Source organism: Vitis vinifera, chromosome 13 (assembly GCF_030704535.1).
Source record: "Vitis vinifera cultivar Pinot Noir 40024 chromosome 13, ASM3070453v1".
In the NCBI taxonomy this organism is placed as follows: domain Eukaryota; kingdom Viridiplantae; phylum Streptophyta; class Magnoliopsida; order Vitales; family Vitaceae; genus Vitis; species Vitis vinifera.
In genome coordinates, this window is record NC_081817.1 from 18295855 (window position 1) to 18304558 (window position 8704).

Consider the following 8704-nt stretch of genomic DNA (forward strand, 5'->3'; position numbering starts at 1 on the left):
CAGTGCCAACGAAAGGTAACGCCATTTTCGCCTCATCTCCAAGTAACTGCCTCGACTCATCTTCTTCTCTTTTTCGAGACATGCAATCCCTAAATTCATGCCCTAATTCCTCTCAATCACATGAACACTTGCATTCTAACTCAAATTCACACACCAATCCACTCTCAGAACCCATGGTTGTCCATGATCACCATCACAGTGACCCTCCACTGCCTCCTTCTCACCGCATCCACACCATGACCACTCGGTCAATGAATAACATTCATAAGCCCAAACAGTTCAACTCTGTGACCAAACACCCACTCTCACCAATCGTTGAACCAACATGTGTGGGCCAAGCACTTCGTGAACCTCACTGGAGACATTCTATGTCAGATGAACTTACTGCTCTCATGCGTCATGGCACTTGGGATCTAGTTTCCTAGCCCAAAAATTGTAATCCTGTTGGGTGCAAATGGGTATTCCGTGTGAAATGAAACTCGGATGGTTCAATTGACCGCTTCAAAGCTAGGCTTGTTGCTAAAGGATTTAATCAACGAGAAGGGTTAGATTACAAAGAAACCTTCAACCCAGTTGTACAACATGCAACATTAGGACTGTCTTGACAGTGGCTGTAATGCAGGGGTGGTCATTAAGACAGTTAGATGTTAACAACGCTTTTTTACATGATGACTTGACTGAGACTGTGTATATGACACAACCACTAGGATTCAAAGATGTCAACAAGCCAAATCATGTGTGTAGGTTATGTAAGGCTATCTATGGCCTTAAACATGCCCCAAGAGCTTGGTATTCAACTCTTAAACTGACAATTATGGGTCATGGTTTTTAAAATTCCAAAGCTGACTCATCTCTTTTTATCTATTGTTAGAACTCTGTCATATGCTATATTATTAGTATATGTGGATGATTTGGTTATCACCGACAATAATTTGTGCTTTGTGTCTGAGATTGTTGCACAACTTGGTAATTGGTTTTCCTTAAAGGACATGGGACAACTCAACTTTTTCTTGGGAATGGAGGTTATTTCTACAAAATCTGGGCTTTTTTTTTCTCAACATAAATATATTCGAGACCTATTGTCCAAAACCAATATGATTGGTGCTAAAGATGTCTCAACCCCATTGTCCACCACCACGTCCCTCAAATTGATTGAGGGTACTTCATCTACCAACAGTATAGAGTTTCGAAGTGTCATTGGTGCTCTTCAATACCTGTCCCTCACTAGACCGAATATCTCATTCTCTGTAAATAAACTTTCTCAGTTTATGCATAAGCCTACAGTGACACATTGGACAGTTGCAAAGCAACTTCTTCGCTATTTAAAGCACATTATGTTTCATGGACTTCACATAAAAAAAAAAAAATCCAGCTTTGAACTCATTACATATTCTGATGCGGATTAGGCGGGCAACTATGATGATTGGACCTCCACCTCCGCATATATCTCATTTCTTGGTGTCAATCCTATCTGCTGGAGTTCAAAGAAGCAAAGGGCAGTGGCACGTTCATCCACTAAAGCAGAATATAGAGCCCTTGCCAATGCAGCCTCCGAGACATCATGGCTTCTCTCATTATTCAAGGAACTAGGTCTGCTTTTATCTAGACAACCCAAGTTGCTCTGTGATAATTTGGGTGCAACTCACCTCAGTTTTAATCTAGTCCAGCACTCTTGAATGAAACACATTCAGATTGACCTTCATTTTGTCTGAGATATGGTTCAAAGTGGCATTCTAAATGTTCATCATGTTAACACCTAGGACCAGTTGGCTGATCTTCTCACAAAAGGCCTCTCACGCCAAAGGACAGAAATTTCAAGGGACAAGATTGGCTTAGCCGATGGCAGCTCCATCTTGCGGAGGCATATAAAGGAAGCATCCTCAAATCAAGAAAATCCCTCAAATCAAGCAACAAAAATGACTGCAGATTTTTAGCCTTCATTCAAGGATGTAACAGTCCTTATTTTCCTTGTAACCGATAACCTTAATTCTAGGAAACTTACTTAGAATAGCCCTTGTTAACGTGTATTTATTTTTTCTCATACAATATCTTGTTATGATGTAATATTTTTCAAACAGAGCAGTAATACATTATTGAGAAATTCTCAAACTCCGTCACTTCCATCTCTTTGTCCTCAAACAATTAAGACACAAACTTTGATGCATCTCTGTCTTGGATTCTTCCTGTCAAAAGGAACAGTTGAAGTACCTCCATTGCTTCTCTATTTCTTTGAGTCAAAGGACAAAGTCTGCCTTTCTCTGTTTCTTCTAATCATTTTCAAAATGCAACATTGTGAGATCTACTAATCCTAAACTTGTTTCTCAAAGAATCAAAATCATAAATACCAAGATGTATACACATGCAGGTAACACGTCCTCTTGACAATGATGTGACAGGTGTAGTAGACAAGGAACATACATACCTGTATTCCAAGGAAGTACCAGTGCATTTGATGACATTGTTCTAGCCTAAATTCTAAATTTTAGCAATCCGAAATCTGTAACTTCTGCAAAATTTACCTAGTTGTTGAGGGAACAACACATCTTCTCTTACCATTTTCATCTTATGCACTACAAATCCCATGTCAACTGCCACTTCCACTAGACCTGAATGAAGTAGGAACACAAATGAACATTTCAAGGCATCGGATTGTCTGAAAATTAAATTGGGAGAGGTAGAACTACCGATGCTTACATGGAACTGAGGAAAAGACAAACAAGATCAACAAAAATGGAAGAGAAAATGCAAATCCATAAGCCTGTAGCTGCTGTCCAAAGCAGCTTCCTTGTCAATTGTCAACAAAAAGTCCACTATGAAATTCACTGGTAGAGCCACATATAGAAAATTGTAATAAATGGTAAAGTAAGAAATCTGCGCTGGGAATGGGTGAAGCTTATTGAATGTAAGGTTCTAAACAGTCTCTGACTAAACACGGTTGAAGAATAGGGTTTCACAGGAATAATTTTCTTTCATTGAGATTATTCTTTTATAGAGTTTACAACATATAGAAATCCTTCAAATTAGGAAACTAAATCACTGATTAAAAGGAAAGAATAACTCCTAACAATTACTTTCCTAAAAATACAAAGATTGACAACTAATAAATAATTTACAGCTTTACAAAGTTATTTATTTCCATATCAGTTTCGGTTTTCCAACAAACACCATTGGAGTATAGATAGTAGCTCTTAGAGAGAAGTGAGGTCTTGGTGACCCTGGAAGGTTAAGGCTTCCAGATACTGGAATCTTTGTGTGCAGACATACATGAGAGAGATGTAGGAAGGAAGAGGCAAGCCTGTGTCATCCGAGCAGAGGCATCTGGAATCTTTGTGTGCCATTATTCAATCCAAAGAGATGCTGGGAGAGATTTGTTCAGGATTTATGTGATGTACAGTCTTTTCACAATCATAAATAGTATTTAAGTATGGAATTTTGGAATAAGGTGATATACCAGTAACATGGAAAATAAGGTGATCACAAAGGACTACACAGTTAGCATGTTTGGAATAGTTGTGGTTGGTTAATTTCAAGCCCAAGTTTTAGCACCTAAAAACATGCCCATTTTTTCCAGACCCTTTAGCAAGCCTGCACGGAAGCATTCTCTGGTTGTTACATACATGGTGTCTACATATCAATCAACACATTTTGATGTTTTTTTCTCAAATTCCATATTAAAGTTATACTGGACACTTGAATGCGAACATGTCTGATTATATCTTTTCTTTCCAGACATGTTTCATCTCTCCAGTGCACTAGGTTTGGATGAACCTTAAAGCTCAGCTACAGAATGAAACTGGAATATTAGTCATGTTTTCTGTACATAGATTGATAAAAATGTTGAGTAAGATCAAGAAAGCTGTTAAATGGGAAGATGATGATTTTCTTACTGTCAGTTTGCATTGAAAAAATGGTAATCAGAAAAGATATTTTGGATAGGATTCAGAAAGAAAATATATTGATTCAAAAGTTAGAGATATAGTACCCAAGGGGCTATGATCCTGTATATGGATGTTTCATGTTTTAAGATTGTGCACGAAGTGCTGATGTTATAAGGGATCAAGGGTGGTTTGTGGAGTAGTCCCCTCTTCAGAGTATTGCAAGTATATAATCCTACAATTCTGGAGTAGGCTTCTTCTAATTTGCTCTGCTCCCAATCGTCCAGAATAGTGGAAAGCTTCATTCAGTTGTAATAATTTTATTATTTAGATTGAATCATATTCATTGGGTTTGTAGATCAAGAGAAAGTGTCATGGCTTTGAATGTTTGTCTCTTTGATAATATCACAGTGCATTGGTCCACAGAGATGGAAGCATGACAGTTGAATGAAATGACTGAAATGTAGCATTCAAGGGTAAATTATATGAAAACTTTTAAATAGAGCAACCTGTTTGACTTCACATAGTGTGCTTGCATCAGTTGTGGACGTCTAATGGTTGGAATATCCTTGCACATATGTCGTCATTTTCTTTTCTTCAGCTCTGTTTTCTTTGTTTCTCCCTTCCTCGGTCAAGCCAAACAGCTTGGTGATTCTTCATTTCTTCTTCATCCCATCAAGAGAACAGCATCTCATGCATCTTTGTATTGGGTTCCTCCCTCTTCTTCCACCCTAAGGAAAAACCGTATCTTGCTTAGTTTGGACTTCTCTATTTCTTTTGATCATTGTGAAAAGCATCATGAGAAGAGGTACAATAAATGTGTTGTGCTGAATTATTCAAAACATTATTTTCATAATCATAAATACCAAGGTGTTTAAGCAGCAGGTAAGGCATCTCTTGACAATGAGGTGAGAGGTAGAAACAAGCAACATACCTGTATTCAAGGGAAGTTCTGTTCTTCTTCTGAAATTTGACAACATTCATTTAGTCTGAACTCAATATCTGGGCAACTCAGCATCTCCACCTTCATTAGGATTGCAGGAAGCTGGCTTCTTGGAAAGACATGAAACGGGGGCATTTCAAAATCTAAAAGAATTTCAGAGACCTGTTGCAACTTTTGAATTGCTCAAATCAGTAACAACTCCAGAGATATATACATATCTGCCCCTGGGAAATTGAGGTGTCCTAGGCATGCAACCATGGAATATTAGCTCCCTAATAGGCTCAAGGTTGTGATCATAAAAAATGCACTGAGTGGGTGACTTGCAATCGGTTCTGTGAGTCCCTCTTGGTAGCTTCTCATTTATTGCACCATATGAATTGCAGATTCCAACTGCCAATTTCACCACCCCTAAATGAACTAGGAGACATGCTGAAAGCAAAGTTAGACAACTCATCATAGAGTTAATCCTGCAGGAATACACCAAAAAGGAAATCTTATAATATAAATGAATTCATCCAATTAAAGGATAAGGTTGCCTGAAAAATTAAATTGAGAGAGATGGATATAGTGATGCTTACATGGGATTGTGGGAAGGATCAACAAGAGAAACAAACATTGAATAGCAAATGCAAAGCCATAGAGCTTGCAACTGCTGTCAAAAGCTGCTCCCTAGTGAAGTCTTTTAACAATAAATTTCAGTGCAAAATTCGCCTAATTGCTCCACTTGTAGGACATTTCAATAGTATGAAAACAGGATATGGTGAACTCCCCCTGCTTCTGCCATTAGTGAACTAATATGGATCAAAGATGAATCTCGTCATCTACATCTATTTTTACATAGGAGATGTGGGCAATCTTGGGCCAATATCTCATCATTGGATTTAGTAGTTGTCTCTGATTTATGGTTCTAAAAGCATGGCAGGATCACTTGCCAAATACTACTAGAGCTTAGGTGATGTCTCAATGTGGGGAAGCCAAGGATACCAGATTCTGGAATCTTTACATGAAAATATACCACCAACGATGAATTGTCTGAGAGTGGTGAGTCTGTGAGGGCCCCACTGGGACCTGGGGTGTTTCTCACATTCTTTCAATCTTCAATTTGAAGTAGCCACTTGAGCAATTGTACCTCCAGGAATGAGTCATTTTGGGGCAGATTGTTTTCATTTTCCTTCACACCATTGTTTCACTATAGGGCACTAAATGATATGTAGTTGCAAGACGAATAGAGGCAGCCATTAATGAAAGCTTATGGAAATTCAAGACAAACAGATCTTCATGGAGATATGAGGTTTTGAAATCCAATAAAGGTTTGAAAATCCAAACACGAGTTATCCAATGTACCCATTGGTAACAGAGTTGGGCAGTGTTGTTCCTTCTACCCTTGGAAAAGGACATCACATAAGAAATTCCACTAGTAATGGGGGGCTTAAGTGATGTGTTGGGGCTTGGGCAATGCTGTATCTTAAGATATTCAAGAGATGTGTGATCATGCATCAACCCTAATTCTGCTAGCATAATCTGGTTTTCAGTCACAAATATGTAGTTAAAATGTATGGCAGGTCATGCATGCATCTCTTGAATTGTCATGAGAAGTGGAGATTGAGCAACATACATGATTCAAGGGATGTGCAACTGTTCTTGTGCATCAAACAATCTTCATCTGATACAAAGCTTAGATTTTTAGCAACTTGTGATCTCCACATTTTAACACATTGGAGGAAGTTGGCCTATTCAACAAACAAGACAGAACATTTAGAAAAATGCAAGAATTCCAGACATGTGTTGTTGTCATGAATTATTCCAATCAGTAAGGAATCAAAGTGCTATAATTTTGATTTGTGTAACTACTTAGCATGGATAACAGACCTATCTTGGGGAAGTAACTCAAGTCCCAAGCACCAACTCAATCCTGAGCTCTCTGGGATACTTGAGGCACCAACTTAATCAAAGCTACTTCTTGTTTCTATGGCAGCTCATCTTCCTCCACTGATACTGGGGAAAATGCAAAACAAAGGGAAATGAAGTCATGTTGTGATCCTGTCTCCAATCTCCTTGACATAGATAGATGATTTCCTTGCAACCGACAATGTCTAATGCTTTCACTTCAGTTCTAACATGTGTTTTGGGAAGAGAATTAAGCTTTCAAATATTGCCAATATGCAAGGAATTGAGAAAGGCCAGGTGGGCAACTGCCACAGTTAGTTCACAAACCAATGGCAACATTGGAAGTGGAACATGACACAAAAACTTCAAAAGACAAAACCTGTTTTTCACAATCATAAATACCGAGGTGTTTAAGCACAAGGTAATGCATCTATTGACAATGATGTGTGACGTGGAGACAAGCAACATACCTGTATTCAAGATAAATGGTATTCTTCTTTTGCATTGACAACATGCATCTAGTCTAGGCCCCAAGTTTTTAGCAACTCCAGATCTCCACCTTCATTAGGATTACAGGAAGCTAACCACTTGGAAAGACATGAGAGTAACATTTAGAAATCTGAAAGGATTCTAGAGAGCTGCTGCAACTGTTGAATCATTCTAATCAGTAACAACAAGGAGCCCTATATACAATTTTGAACTGTCAGCCTTCATAGCATGAATGATAAACTTGTCCCTAGGAATGATATGTGCCTTGGGCATGCAACCTTCAATTATTAGTTAGAGTTACCCCCACCTAATCCATCTCAATGTGTCTGGGAAAACGAGGTCCACCAGATGTTGTGGCCATTATCTCATGGTAGTGGATGTTTTGAAGCAAAGTCTAAAACGAAGTCATCACTGGAGGTTATGTCCATTATCCCATTGCAGCAGATGTTTAGCACCAGAGTTTAAAACCAAGTCATTGACAAAGGCCATAGTGATGTCATTGATTTTATTCTAAACTTATCAAAAACAATATGAGATTCACTTTGATTTCAAGTTATGCAAGATCTATATGAGCTCAATTGTTTTGAAACTTGATTGATGTTTCGTTGGTCAGGTCTTCTTTAGACATGAACCTATTTTTTGTGCTTAACTTGAAGAAGCTGCCAATAAGACTGAATAGTCACATATCACTCAGAGAGTTGAGAATAACACAACTCTTTCGTTTTTTTTTTAGGACTGGTTTGTCATCAAGTATTTTGCTCGGTTGTTGTGATGGTTTGAAATTTCTATCTGATGACTATAACCTATATAAACAACAACTTGTATTCTCTTATCTTGAGCATTATTTTGCAAAAAAGATTTTTATGAGCACTTCTATTTGGATGTCTTTCTAACAGTCGTTAGTATTCAATAAAAATGACCTTTACTAAACCTGCAGATTTTTTCAGGTGATATTTTTTTTTTACAATAAGGAAGGGAGGCATTTTTATTGGTAGCATATCCTGATTCATAGAGTATAAACCCTTGCAAATTGAAAGAAAGACAATTTACATATCATTAAAGGGTGATCTGTAAGCACTCTTATAGGCCTACATCTTCCTCATTTGGATAAGCGTTTACTTGTTTTTAATCTGTTTTTTAGGAAGACAGTTAATGAGATTTTGCCAACCAAAAACAGAGGTTTGTTAGCCCTCCTACCCTCTGGCTGGTTCTCTTGCATATGCTTGAAGAATATTGGAAACCAATTAATTAGTCATTGCAGTTTCATAGTCTTACAAGAAATCTTGTTATGGTGGCAAGAGAACAGACTGCAACATAGTCTCATTCCCCTTCATGATTTAGACATTGTAAAGATCAAAAACCTATTCCTGGTAATATAAGAAGAAGAGCAGCCAAAGAAAAGGAACAAAATGTATAGGAACCTTATGGACTTGAATAGTTGGTATTCAGGTGGCAAAAATACACAAAAATGCACTTAACAAACTACTAATCAGCAGGCCAAGATTCTACT

The 8704-nt window shown here is 37.9% G+C and overlaps 1 long non-coding RNA gene across 1 annotated transcript; it reads right to left on the reverse strand.

The window, feature by feature from the left end:
• Positions 1–4250: 4250 nt before the first annotated feature.
• On the reverse strand, positions 4251–5300 carry LOC109123741 (uncharacterized). Its single transcript, XR_002031534.2, has 2 exons — positions 4810–5300; positions 4251–4606 (listed from the first exon to the last, which is right to left on the reverse strand). It is a non-coding gene; the product is annotated as an uncharacterized LOC109123741 (long non-coding RNA).
• Between the last annotated feature and the right edge of the window lie 3404 nt (positions 5301–8704).